This window comes from Dendropsophus ebraccatus, chromosome 5 (genome assembly GCF_027789765.1).
Source record: "Dendropsophus ebraccatus isolate aDenEbr1 chromosome 5, aDenEbr1.pat, whole genome shotgun sequence".
Lineage (NCBI taxonomy): Eukaryota > Metazoa > Chordata > Amphibia > Anura > Hylidae > Dendropsophus > Dendropsophus ebraccatus.
In genome coordinates, this window is record NC_091458.1 from 38,385,439 (window position 1) to 38,400,636 (window position 15,198).

Sequence of the window (15,198 nt, forward strand, 5' to 3'; positions counted from 1 at the left end):
CTAAATAGACAGGACAGTCAATATCTATATAAGGAGAATACATTAAATGTGAATTTTTAAATTGTCTATATGAGTTATGAATTAATTATGCAGGTCATATATGTTATAATAAATTATGATAGGGTTACATAACCTGATAATCTCTAATAGATACCAGCGTGACTACGATCCCTGCGATCCGTACCCTCCCTCACACTCACAATATTCATAATTATTCATAATTATTTATAATTATCCATAAATATTCATAATCTCCATAATTTAGATAACTTTCATATATTCATAATTCTCATAATTTTTACTTATTCATAACTTTCATTTATAATTTTCATTTACTATGTCTATTCATTTCTATTTATTTTAATTTTTAATTATTGTATCTATTAGAGATTATCAGGTTATATAACCCTATCATAATTTATTATAACATATATGACCTGCATAATTAATTCATAACTCATATAGACAATTTAAAAATTCACATTTAATGTATTCTTCTTATATAGATATTGACTGTCTATTTAATCTTTGTATTAGATAGATTCTGCAAATATTGATTCATATTATATATACACAAACAATTCATAAACTGATGTATTTATAAGATATATTGTTTTTCCTATTTTAAATATAGACATCATCTCGTTCAACTACAAGAATGAGGTAGTTAATTTACATCCAGATAATTTATTATCACATAATTGTGCTCTGCAACGAACGCATACATAACTTATACTTTACAAAGATAAACATTAGTTCACACCATTTAAATGCAACACTGCGTTTAAAAAACAAACTGAGAATGTATTCTATTCATATTATACTTCATAATGTATGTAATGTATATTTTTTTATTCATATGGACTATGTGTATGATAATAAGGCATTTAACAACTCTATAGTGAACTTAGAGAAATATATCTAATATTGAACTACTTACACAGACTATGCATCTATAAAGATTGGAAGATTCAGAAAGATACAAAATCCGGACTGTGCACTCCATGTTTTTGAAGGAACCTTAAAGTCCAACTCTAATTCTGTGACCCCTCCATCTGAAATGCTATGTAAAGAACAGTATTGCACCACATATACCAGCTACTGAGGAAGAGGCCCTGGTTTTGCCTTGAAACGCGTTGAGCAATATACATACTGATACAGCCTCCAACACAATACCGTAAGGTTAATAATATCAGCTGGAATAAAGATCAAGAATGGCAGGAGTGATTGACAGGCCAATTCCTGAGAAACCATTAGCGCTAAATTGCAAACTAGAGTGCAGTTCATGATATCCACCAGCGGGAAGAACTCTGTGCATTGATCTGATATCCACATGACCGAAGCCGATACGCTCTACCTACTCACGGTAGCGGCCTTTAGTGCGGAGCGGAGAACTCTCCGGCGCACCGCAAGCCACATATCACCCTCGAGACGGCTTATCCAACAGTGACCCGGTGAGAGGTGTATCACACCAGTTTTTTCTATTTATGCAATATTGCTCTATTTGATACAAGGATACATCGACACCCCTGAATGCTTTCACTGTGGGCTATAAAGCATTGTGTAAACACTACATCGACATAAATATTGTGGGACAGCGCTAACGGATTGTGTGAACACCATACTCACCATCTGGGCTCAATATAGATGTGCTCAAATCGATTTGAAGTAATTCGAGTTTTATAAAGACTTTTTATCCATATGAATTTTATGTGATTACATCGATTCCTTAGGTTTTTACGGTGTCATAATCCTGTATATTATTGTGTCATTATTTTGCATTTTATTTTATATTACTATGTTATCAATTAAATTGTATATCCATTTAAGTAAACTACCCTAGAGGATTAGTTACCTTTTCTTGTTTGCATTATTTGCCCTTTCTAATCCCCTTGGTACAGGGTTAACTATTGACCTTGGGTTATCTACAGTTTAGAGAGCTCCACTCCAAGATAATATGTTCATTATTTTAACTGTTTTAAAGAACGGACGTTAATATAACGGAGTGGGAACACATCGGGCGACATTGCATTGAATTCAATGCAATGCCGCCCCTGCAGAAAAGAACGGACCTGCTGATTTTACTGCAATCAACGGGCTTTCTTAACCCCTTTCACATCAGCAATACGTACATATACAGTCTTGCAGCACATACCCCGTGCAGTAGGGGGATATATGTACGTTCCTGACTGTCAGAGGGGTTTGATGTATGCGGGACTACTGCAGTGAGAGCGGTCCCACACACATCAGTGTCCCGGGAGCCCAGCATGATGACCCCTTAAACGCAACAATCTATAGTGATCGCAGCGTTTAAGGACAAGCCCCTTCACTAACTGATCGGGACACCTGCAGGCATGCTGCGGGGGTCCCAATCGTTTGTACCGACGGACAGGGGTAAGCCACTTACCTGTGTCCTGTTGGATCGGCCATCTGTGCATAGAGTCTGCTCTCAGGCAGACTCTATGCATAGATCACCGATAACACTTATCCATGCTATGCTATGGCAAAGCATAGATCAGTATACGTAATCTATTGATTGCATGTTTTCAAATTAATAAGTTTTTTTTTTTTTTTTAAGTGTAATAAAAAAAGTTTTTAAAAGTATTAAAAAAACAAAAACAAACCTATACCCCCCCCCCACAAAAAAAAGTGTAAAATACCCCCTTGCTCATTAAAAAAATAAAAAATATTTTAAATAAACAAAACATTATATATCGTAGCGTGCGGAATAGTCCGATCTATCAAAATATAACATTATTGTTCCCGAACGGCGTAAAGAGAAAAAAAACACCACAAGGATTGCTGATTTTTTAAAATGATATATCAGAAAAAAAACTAATAAAAAGCAATCAAAATTTTTCTGTTACACCAATATGATATTAATAAAAACTAGAAATCATGGTGCATAAAAATGACTTATATACTGTCTTCAAAACCCCAGCTTCTAAAAATTACATACCATCATACCATAATACAAAATAAGATTGAAAGAATTAAGAGGTATATGAAGCAAGCCTATTCACATCGTAAAGCCCCAATATATTGTGGGTTAAATACTAATCCTACAGATACATTATCCAGACCACAACCTACAAATCATACGAATCATGCGAAACAATTTGACCAAAAACCTGACAAACCCGTCATAAAATCCACCACAACCAACAGATTTACTAAGCAAACTGTCATTTTTTACAGGTTTTCTATAAAAACAAACAGACACTTCTAGTGTGGCCGGATGGTCGTTTTTTAATTTCGTCTTGTGAAAAACTTTCTAGATGTACAGAGGGTGTACGCCAGATTGATAAATTTGGTGTTGAAAAAAACCCAAAAAAACACAACAGCATAACAGCTTAAAATTTACGCATTGTTAGTAAATGAGTCCCTGTTTAATGCCTAAAAAAACCTTTATTGGTGTTATACCTGGGGGTGTTTGTTCTTTTAATTAAAGGTTGTGTGGTTCACATTCGCAGTTCACATACCTATATACCGCAGTCCACATTCACAGTTCATATACGGATATACTGCAGTCCACATTCGCGGTTGAAAATGTATATATCAAATGCGGACATGCAGTCAAGATGTTTTGTTGGAAACGTTTTTCCCATCACTTTTGATTTTAAAAAAATCTTGATGCACTATGTCTTCGTATTATACCAAGACAGGAACATTGGATTTTTAAAGACAGTTTTCATGAGATGCCTTCTAGTAACCGGATAATGTAAGATGTATGAGTGTATTATAGTATATGAGAAAAGACAATGATGCTTTCCTTTACCGTAGTAGTTTATCCAGTTTCTGTGTAGTACTCTCCAAAAACAATTTCATCAATTGTATCTAATATCCCAGTTGCTGCTGATAAGACACTAGTTCTGTTAGGTCACCGATATCTGATGTGCAGAGACATTTGTTTTAACCACTTCCATTGTGAAATCATATATAATATCTTTCAGAATTGTATGTAAGATGAAAGAGTTTAAAAAAAAAAAAAAATCTTTATGAAACATTGGGTTGTTTACTGGTAAAATGTGGTCCCTTAGTGACCGTTTTTACAGTTTCAGTCACTTCCCCCTCCCCACATAGTTAAGATGCCCTATACCGCCCCATAGTATCCCCTGGGGACGCAGTGTATAAGGGTAACTTGTCAGGGGTGGGTCGTTGGATAGAAATGTCTTTCATAGTGCAATAAACTCTGGTTACATTACCTATTGCAGGAATAGGCTTTGTTCACACTATGTATAACCGTCTGGCATTCAACACATTCCTGCAGCCAGTACTGCTGTATCAGATACAATGTAAAGTACGGCCACTGGCTGTACTTTACATTGTGTGAACAGCTATTGTTTCCAGATGCTGTTCAGCGAACAGCATCCAGATATAATAGGTATGTTCATTATTTTAACTGTTCTCAAACGGATGGACGTTAAAATAACGGAGTGGGAACACAGCGGACGACATTGCATTGAATTCAATGCAATGCCGCCCCTGCAGAAAAGAATGGATGCTGATTTTATTGCAATCAATGGGCGTTCTTTAACCCTTTCACATCAGCAATACGTACATATACGGTCTTGCTGCACATACCCCGTGCAGCAGGAACATATATGTACGTTCCTGACTGTCAGAGGAGTTTGATGTGTGCGGGACGCTGCAGTCAGAGCGGTCCCGCACATATCAGTGTCCCGGGAGCCCAGCATGATGACCCCTTAAACGCCACGATCTTTAGTGATCGCAACATTTAAGGTACTCAGTAACAAGACAAGCCCATGTCACTGACTGATTGGGACACCCCCAGCCATGCTGCGGGGGTCCCAATCGTTTATACGGAAGGGGGTAAGACACCTACCTCTTTCCTGTTGGATTGGCCATCTGTGCCTAGAGTCTGCTCTCAGGCAGGCTCTATGCATAGATTACTAATAACACTGGACGAAGGCAACGAAACACGAGTCAGGGTGGTGGCGTCCCGGAGGATATACACGGTAACAGACCGCTAAGGTATCTAACTTGCTGGATCCCCAGATTTAGTGGGGTAGTAACAATAAATAATGGGGGGACAATAGGATCAACATTATGATGTATGCAAACATAATGAACTATATGCACTAGCACTGTGGTATTGATAGGATAACATAACGCTTTTTCTGTATTGCACTTTATATAATCCACCTGTATAAGGCTCGGTTCACATTACGTATATTTCAGTCAGTATTGTGGTCCTCATATTGCAACCAAAACCAGGAGTGGATTGAATACACAGAAAGGATCTGTCCACACAATGTTGAAATTGAGTGGATGGCCGCCATTTAATGGCAAATATTTGCTGTTATTTTAGAACAACGGCTGTTGTATTGAAATAATGGCCCTTATTTACTGTTATATGGCGCCCATCCACTCAATTTCAACATTGTGTGAACAGATCCTTTCTGTGTTTTTAATCCACTCCTGGTTTTGGTTGCAATACTGACTGAAATATACGTAGTGTGAACCCAGCCTAATAATGTATGTTGTTGGTCAGGTAATATAGCTTGAAGCAAATAGCTTGAAGTAATAATTATAGAACCACTTCCGGGACAGCCACTGTTCTTTTAATGTTTGGTTTTCTCTCTTTTTATGAATTGTTTTAAAATATGTGTATTCAATAAAGATGTAAACTTTTTTGCTACGTAAAATCAGTATTTCTTTTTTTGGTAAATATTAGCAGAGCTGTAGTAGCAGCATAACGACTGCATGCACTAAATAAAATTGGTAAACTCGAGTATTACATTGCACATAGACAAAATTGCGAGCACTATATACTTTCCATTGTGTGCTATAGTGAATTGGGATGCGGGCGCACCCGAATGCGCCCGCATGCGCCCACATTACAATTTAATAGTAATAAAGTTCATCCTGCCGATACTGCAGTACTGGCCGGGAGGAAATTCACTGACAAAGGACGTTCTATGACCCGGCCGGGTCACAGAACGGCCGGTGTCATACAGTGTGTGAACCCGGCCTAAAGGTGTATTTATGTATTATAATCAGATCCTAGTTTGACCATTAAATATGAAATTACCCTTGTAATTTACACTTTTCTTAAGCATAAAAATCGATAAAATGTAAACTGAGACTAGCTCAATAGCCTCAGACTTCAGGGCTTAGAGATTCAATGTAAGTGGATCTCTGTCCATGGTATTTTATATTTTGGATCATCCGATCCAACCTTAAAGGGAACTTGTCATCACATTCATGCTGCCCAAATCACAAGCCAATGGAGTGCCCCTGGCAGCTTCTTAAGGCCTTATTACACCAAGCAATAATCTGCTACATCAGGCCGATTCGACAGATCATCTGTGTAATATAGAGAACGATCAGCCGATGACAACAATGCGATTATACACACAGTAGTCTATCAACATACTGTATAATATCATTTGGTTCTCAGAGGACCATTGTATGTTGAGCCCATAACTCTACAGAAATCTTGTAATTTTAAAGAAATTAAGTGCAAACATTGTACAGATAAACTCAATAGAACTTGAGTATTTGAAAAAGAGCTGTTTGGGGACTTCCTTGGTAATTTTTCATCTGTAAAATGGCCATTGTATGAGTCCCAGCAGGTCTAGAAGGATTCTCATGCTGGGACTTCAGAAAAGGGTATTGCTTTTACTATTTACTATTTACCCGAAACGCGTCGGAGTGTATTTTAAAACGTTTGTATGTATTTTATGGACACCCAATAAACTTTTGGACTTTATTTGGAGCTGTGAACTTTCTCTTGCCATGATTACCCAGCTGGTGGTGTAGCCCAGCCCTCTAAACGTGCTCCAGTCCTACATTGGGAAACCATTCACTCTACTACGTTACCCTGCACATGGTGAGCTGACTCCTGACTCCTTATTCCTTATTGCTTTTACTATATAGAACCTTTATCAGACAGACACACACTCCTTAGTCATACAATACTATGAAAGAGGGAGTCTCTTCCTTCTTCATAAGCTTGTCCCCCTAGTGATCCAGATCTCCAGATCGGCACATAACCTGCTGCTCTATTTTTTTTTTTTTATGGAGCCGCCGGTAAAAGCCGAGTGCTCTACTCTGCTTCCTCCAGCAGCTCCATTCCTATCCTGTGGATAGGGGACATGTTAGTTTTAAGGGGAAAACCCCTTTAAGACACAGTGAGTACAGCTGGGTTCACACTGAGTTTTCGCTGTTTAAATGATTTGTTTTTAAATGTTTAATTTTAACATACAGAAAAACATGATCAACCACATTTTTGTGTAAGCTAAAAAATAAAATTAAAAAATGTATCTGTTTTGATCATTTTATTGTATATACCGTATTTTCCAGCATATAAGGCGACTTTCAAGAAGATTGTCAGGGGTTCGCCTTATACGCCAGAAAATGTTAACCCCTGCCTGACTGCAGCAGGGTTTACTAGTTGGAGCCCTGCTGAGGTCAGGGCAGGGGTTAACTGCAGTTAAAGAAAAAAAAAACACCAACAATTAACTCACCTGTTCCCATTAGCCGCTTATCTCCTGCCCCGTTCCCGTGCAGGCAGTGTGATGCACGCTGTCTGCGCCGATGGTCCCCACAGCTCTTCCAGGCAGCCGAGTGTCTCATCGGAAAAGCTCGGAGACGCTCAGCTGCTGGGAGAGTTTTCGAGAGAATGACAGAGGCTTTGGGGACTTCTGGAGCCTCTTTACATCTCCCGAAGCTCTCCCGGCAGCTGAGCTCTGGGAAGCCATTGTTAGTTAAATGACAGCGGACCACTGTACATACATGTGTGTGCATATATTTTTTGTTATATTTTAATTTTCTTTTTGGGGGAGGGGCAACAGCATCAGAGAAACATTTCTCTATAAAACGCGCTCATTTAGGAAACCTGGGAAATAAACTACTTTCTCCCCAGCCCTGGGTCAACTAGTGATAAGTGGTTTTCATCTGCTTGCTCTAGAGAAAGGGTGCAGCATAGGCCCAAAGATAGAAAAGTTAGCCGTTACTACAACAAGAATAAAGCAATGATTTACCATCTGATGTGGCGTTTCTAAGCTACCTTGGTCAGTCAGTGAATTGCTGGACAGTGCTTGGTATACACTGCCCATATGAAGTGTACAGGGTGGGTATCATTAGCGCCTCCATAGCGCTAGCTTACCGCTCCGGGACTTCCATCAGGCTCCTGTATCTTCTTCTGCAGCAACATAATGACCCAGCTGATGGAATGCCTGCTCAACCAGTCAGTGATTGGGGCAGGACACCGCTCTAGTCACTAATTGGTTGAGTGGGCATTCCTTCAACCGGGTCAGGTGAATCACAACTCGGGGGAAAATAAGTTCCAACGGGGGTCCCAGAGCCTGTGACACAGTGCTGCGAAGGCATGGGGAGAGGTAAGTAGTGTTTGTTTATAATGTTACCCCCTGCCTGCTGGAAAATTAGCATTTAACAGTTAGCAATTAGAGGTTCTCCTTTAAGAATCTCTTAGAAAACAAGCTCTTAATAACTTTCATACACATACAGTAGGTATGCACATGAAAATAATGGTTGTCAATGCTAGCGATATATAATGTAAAGTAGTGGTCATTGGGGGGGGGGGGGATATATTTCTGGATGGAAATCTGAATCTTATTCAACAATCCACATCTGACTATTTCCCCGGTGAGGTTTTGATGTCTATGAGAGAAAAAATTGCAGGGACTGGCATCTGTAAGTCATTTATGGTATAACCTGTGAATATGCCATTTGAATATGGGGATACGGTGTCCCCTGCAGCCACCAAAATCCCACTCAGCCAATCACTGACTAAGACAACACATTGTCGCAGCCAGTGATTGGTTAAGCGGACTGTCACTCTTTGTCCTGAGAGTAACAGCCTGCTCAGCACTGAACTGTCTTAAGCCCCTATTACACGGGTCGACTGGAGGAGCAAATGAGCATTCCCCGGGGGGACCGTAGGGGTGCTGCCCGGGTGATCACTAGATCGTCCGGGCAGCCTATAGCATATAGCAGCGGTCTGCTGCCGCCACTCCTATTCCACGGAGTCACGGCAGCAGATTGTTTCTATCTAAGTCGTTTGTCTATCAACATGTTCGTGTAGGCTGATCGTTGCTTTCTGATACACGGGATGATTGTCGTTCCGTGTAATAGGGCCTTTGGTCAGTCAGTGCTTGGCTGAGCAGGCTGGAGACACCGGGGGAGTGCAGACCGCTGAGTGTGCCATGATTTTTTTTTTCTTTAGATGTGCATCCGCCATCTTTACAACCTTGTTCCAAACCTTGAAAAAGGTTCGGTTTGGAACCGAACTAAACTTTTTTCACATTTCAGAACAAATCTCTAGCAATGAACACTTCACATGATATGGCAATAAATATGTCAGCCTGTGACAATGTTAAAAAAATTAATGTAATCACTGAAGACAATAAAGGTTTTTAAGAAGCTCAGGAAAATGAATAGTTATAAATAAAAATTCTATATAAAGAAGCACAAAGTCGTTTTTACACTGTGATAATACACCGAAATATAGATCTTTATTCCATCCACAGTAATAAATGATGTGAAGGAGAAGCTAATCGTGTATTGGCAGCTTCTCCCGGGGTTATCAGTACTATTTATGCAGGAATAAAGTCACAGGCATAAATCTATAAAGCTTTTACTCTCTTTCCATTAGAGCCGGAATTAGAGATTGTATATATTACCATATAATAAAAGCAGCGTTCTAAGATATGATGGGTCTATCATGAAAATTTTAGAAAGAAATGTATAATATCTATACGCCCCCTCCCAGATATCTTAGAGACTAGGAGGTTGGTATCAATTGTGGTCCAACTTTAGATTGTAAGCTCTTGCAGGCAGGGATCTCACTCCTCTTGTCTGGATAAATTGTGGGTCATTATGTAATATATATATATATATATATATATATATATATATATATATATATATATATGCTATATGATTATTATTGTATCATGGATTTGGGTTAGTAAAGCTAAAGCTGCCCAGATGCCATGAGGAGGAGAGAAAAGGATCCAACAATATCTTCTTACCTTTTCCTGCTACTTACTATAGATTTGGGTTCGTGAAACTAGACCCATGCGGACATGTTTGAGAGGAAGGTATAAGAGGAGGAGTGGCCTCCTATTTATCTGTTATGTACATTCTCATTTGTGGGACACTTTAACCCTGTCTTAATGTACCAAGGAACACCCATAAAACACCCTATAGGTGGCATGCACCATTAGCCAAGTGATGGGGGTCTTGCAACCCTTATTGCAACCAGTAGCAGACATAAAATGGTAGGTTGGAGTGCCATGGACATAAGAACAATTCACTGGAGCTGACCCTATTTACTTCTATGGGAGAAGCGGGTTTGTGGTTTCTCTCTCCCAGAACAAAGTGGTCAGATGGTGATTTTCCATCACGCACGACCCCTATCTCCACTGATATCATCTAGTCAGTGGACAGGAGAGCCCCATACACCTCATACAGAACCACAGGTATGGCCGGTGAAAGTATAAACTGTATGGGTATGTGGTTTATAGTAGGGATGGTCCGAACCGAGTTCGGTTCGGGTTCGTACGAACCCGAACCCTCGGTAATGATTCCCGCTGTCTGCCCGCTCCGTGCAGCGGGCGGATCTAGTGGGAGGACCGCCTGGAAAACTGGGATACCGCCATAGCCATAGGCTGTATCCCAGTTTTCCAGTCGTTCCTCCCGCTATATCCGCCCGCTTCACGGAGCGGTCAGACAGCGTGAATCTGCTGCCGAGCGTTCGGGTTCATACGAACCCGAACCTCGGCAGGTTCGGACCATCCCTAGTTTATAGTATTCTTATCATCCGATAACATCCGATAACATTCCGAATGATGAGACAATGCTCATAGCCACTACACTTGCAAGCACATTAGCATTGGGCTCTGGAATGGACCAGTGCTAAAGTTTGACACCTGTGCTGCAAACTGTCATCTAGAAAACCTGGTAGTGATCTGGCAGTGGGGCTTTGCACATTTTGAGGCCACTAAGGCCATTGACTATCTACAGTGGTCACATGATTTATGGGCATCTCAATGGAATTATGTAAGCAGAGGCCAGCATAGACCAGAGTGGCAGCGCTAGAATAGTGGGGGAGTTATTTGATGAGTAATTCCCCTTCACTTATTCTACTGATTTTCCCACCCTTAACCTTAGAGAAAACCCTTTATACAGGTTGTGCTATTCCATTGGGTAAAAGCCAAAAATTATTATAATTTAATATGAATACTGATATTTCAGCACTAACATTCCTGATTGATCATCCAAGGTACAGGGAGCTTTTGAAATACTCTGCTCCATAAAATTTTATGCTTGAAATGTTAATTCTGGCTAAATATTCCACTTCTTCCATTTCCTGCTTAATTAGATTCTATGTTCATCTGCTGGTTGTGGTTCTTAGTAATCTGAGCGTAATTATGTATTTTGTATACAATTTAATAGGTAATAAGAAAGACCTGAGTTATAAACTACATCATAAACTATTGTGGAAGAAAAATGATGCCCACAGAAATCCATCCGACTAATGTGTCCATCTTATCTGTCGTATATATGGCTTCTGTGGCTCTGACCTAATCTACATATATATTTTATAACTTTCAATGGCATTCTTTCACTTTTCATTCTTTCACTTCCTCTACTATGTACTATTATTTATCTTGCACTATGCTTATATTTTTTCTCATTGTCTATAAAACCTTCTTTGTTCCAAAATGTTTATATTTGAAAAAACAAACAAAAAAGTAAATACTAGTTTTTGAAGGCAGAGGTAGACATATATGGAAGATACAGCGTCTCCCCCCCCCCCCCTCCCCAGACCCATTGTATTTTTATTTTCCTTTTTGTTGCATTATATTTTAATTATTTTATTTATGTACCACCTCCCATACTTAAAAAAAATTATATGACCCTGGCCTTGGTTGGTAGTGGTGCTGTCCTATTTATTTATTTATTTATTTTAACTGTGACACAATCAAAAATTAAACACAACAGAAATTTGCTATTTTATAGGAGGATAAAGGAAGGAAGTTTTATAGACGGTGAAAGAGTCATTTTCATCTAGTAAGATATATTAATTTATGTTGAGTTAACTTTTAAATTAGCTTGTTCTGTATAGATGTGCGCAGTTTGTTAAAACAATATTGACATTTAAACTTTGTACAGCTCACTGACCACTTTAAGGGTCCATTTGCACAGAAAGATTATTTTACAGATTATCTGCCAAAGATTTGAAGCCAAAGCCAGGAATAGATTTGAAAAGAGGAGAAATCTCAGGCTTTACTTTATGACCTGATCTCTGTTTATAGTCTGTTTCTGGCTTTTGCTTCAAATCATTGGCAGATAATCTGTCAGATAATCTTTCCGTGTAAATGGATCCTGAGAGTGCACAATATTTTTTTCTTGTGATAGAATCAAACATTAAACAAGAAAGAAATTAGCTTTTTTTATAGGAGGAAGCAAGGAAGGAGTCTAATAGAAGGTAAAACAGTCTTTTTTGTCTGTTAAGATATATTATGTTGATTTATATTATATCAAATTTTAAATTAGCTGGTGGTCTATTGATTTATGCAAAGTTTGTTGAAACAGCAGAGAACATTTAAGCTTTATTTACTTAACATTGGAAGTAAAGCCTTAAAGTAATTTTAAAGTTGCAACTAGTCCTCAGAATTTTTAGTAATTACAGTAAATCTGGAAGAGCTGCCAGGCTTTTTTGAAAAAAATAAATAAAAAAAAATTAAAATGATTATTGCAATTATTGTAATGGTCTGATTTAGGTTTAAGGCATTTCCGTCAGAGTGACAATGTTGGCAGCACAGCTAAAATAATATTACAATATTATGGTAAACCCCTAAGTAATTTTAATATATTCAGTCCAAAAAACTGAGGGAGAGTTTTGGGATTTTCAAAGCTTTTACAAGTGGAAAGAATAAAGAATATACTGGTCTTACCATTATGATGGGGTTATTAGGGTTAATCTTTAATTCCCTAACAAAGCATAATAATTTAGATAGATGTTTTAACTCAATCTTCTTTTTCTTGAATAAAATATGAGCCCAAACTTTGAGGGTTTCTTTAGTCCACCCCCTATCCTAGCTCTGTGTAGCCCAATGTATTCATCTGGTTCCTACAAAACCAGGAAAAGAACTAATCTGGATGGCACAATTCACCTGTAGCATCCCTGGTGGGGTCAAAGTAGTTATATCGCTGCTGAATTTAAATAGTCTAATATTTGAATCCTGGATATCATCTAGTATAGGCACAGCTAGAATAGGTGGGAATAGAATAAAGGTATGGTTGCTGGAAGCAACAAATCAGAACATCAATACTGAAATGTACTAGTGAGGGTAGGTCAATACTACATTCAGCAAATTCACTGGATAAGGTAAAGCAGATTGAGGATTCAATACCTGGGAAGGAATAATAATGTAACAAAACAAGCCAGGAGTCAGGTAAAAACCAGGGTACAGTAATACGAAATAAGTAGATACATAAACCACATATCCAGCTTTACTGCAAATTGTTGGGTGGGGTGCATAAGAGATGCAGGGAAAAATATCTAAAGAAATGTGGATAAAAGATACATCTACTTTGTATTGATAAAATAAACAAGAAGTAGTCACAAACGCAACAGGGAACCACTTACAATAGTAAGGCAAGGCAGGTTATAATAGATCAGATCCAAACAAACAGCTGAACTGAAACTAACATGTCCAACAGGAAATTTATATTCTGAAGTTTTGATGGATAAAATTATTATGCCTTTACTACTTGTGCTGTATATATCTCTGAATTAAAAAAATATAAATAAATAAAAATCAAGGCCTCATGCGCATGTCAGGAAAATCTATGTCGATTTTTGATTAGGAAATCTCTATAGATTTCCTGGCCCTTAGGGTTCTGTTGGGGACGAACACCCTTCATCAAATAGGTCCAGACATTATAGATCATCATATCCTATTTTTGTCTAGAATTCCAGCACAGATGCCCCCATAGAAGCCTATGTTAGCATATGAAATTTCTGAAAGCTCCGAATAGGCATCTGGAATCTGTCTGGAATTCCGGATGCGCTGCCTTGGCCAGACCATGGCCAGTGTCAGCACCCATTCAAGTACTGCCAGGTATTGCACCTGGCCCTTTAACTGTATGAGCGCCTAATATGGAGTGCATACAGTAAAATGCAGCACTGTGTTTACCCTGTCAATCACCCCTGTGGACGGAGGTAGCATTATGCCCCTAGCCACAGGAGGCTGCTCTCTCCCCCATGCTCCAGCAAAGGAGGTTTAGCCCTAGAAATGTCACTTCATCTACAAATACACCTATGCCATCTATCACCTCTCTGTGAACACCGCCCAAACACCTCATACTCCACATTGAGTGAAGGTTTAATCTGGATGTAGTAAAGGAATGTCTCTGGCCACATGTTCCCCTGGGTGATATGTTTTGTTATAAGACTGCTTTGTAAATACTGAAAAAGTTATTACTAAAACTTATATGAGCAAGAGAATTGAAGTTAGTTGTCTGTCATACATGTAGGATCATTTAATCCCTTTTTAAAGTGTACCTGTCGTAATGAAAAAACTTTTGACATCTTACAGATAGAGTTGATCGAACCTCGGAAAATCCGAGGTTCGATCAAACTCGAACATTCCCAAACCTTCCGCAGTAGATTGCTGATGTCTTGCGGAAGGAAGAGCGTGCCCAGGGACTGCCTGGAATTCTGGGACCGCAAAGACATCAGCAATCTAATGCGGAAGGTTCGGGAATGTTTGAGTCTGATCGAACCTAGGATTTTCCGAGGTTCGATCAACTCTAGTTACAGAGACAAGTCAAAAGTTTTGATTGGTCTGCAGCTGTAACATGTCCACTCCCTGCTCTGAGTTAAAAAAAAGAGTCGGGCTACATAGGACCTCATTATAAGTCCTATTCTTTTTTTAAATTCAGAGCAGAGAGTGGATGCGCTGCAGCTGCGGTCCTCTCCCCGTTCTATATCCCGACCAATACAGGTCTAAGCACTCAGACCCAGACCGATCAAAAGTTTTGACATGTCTCTATGACATCAAAAGGTTTTTTCTTTTGTAACTAAAGAAACACTTTAAGTAACAGAGCTAATAATCTTCAAAAGCATAATATAAACCCTGGTCACATAGTCTTGTAATTTAAAAAAATATAAATTCCTTAGATGATAGAAAAAAG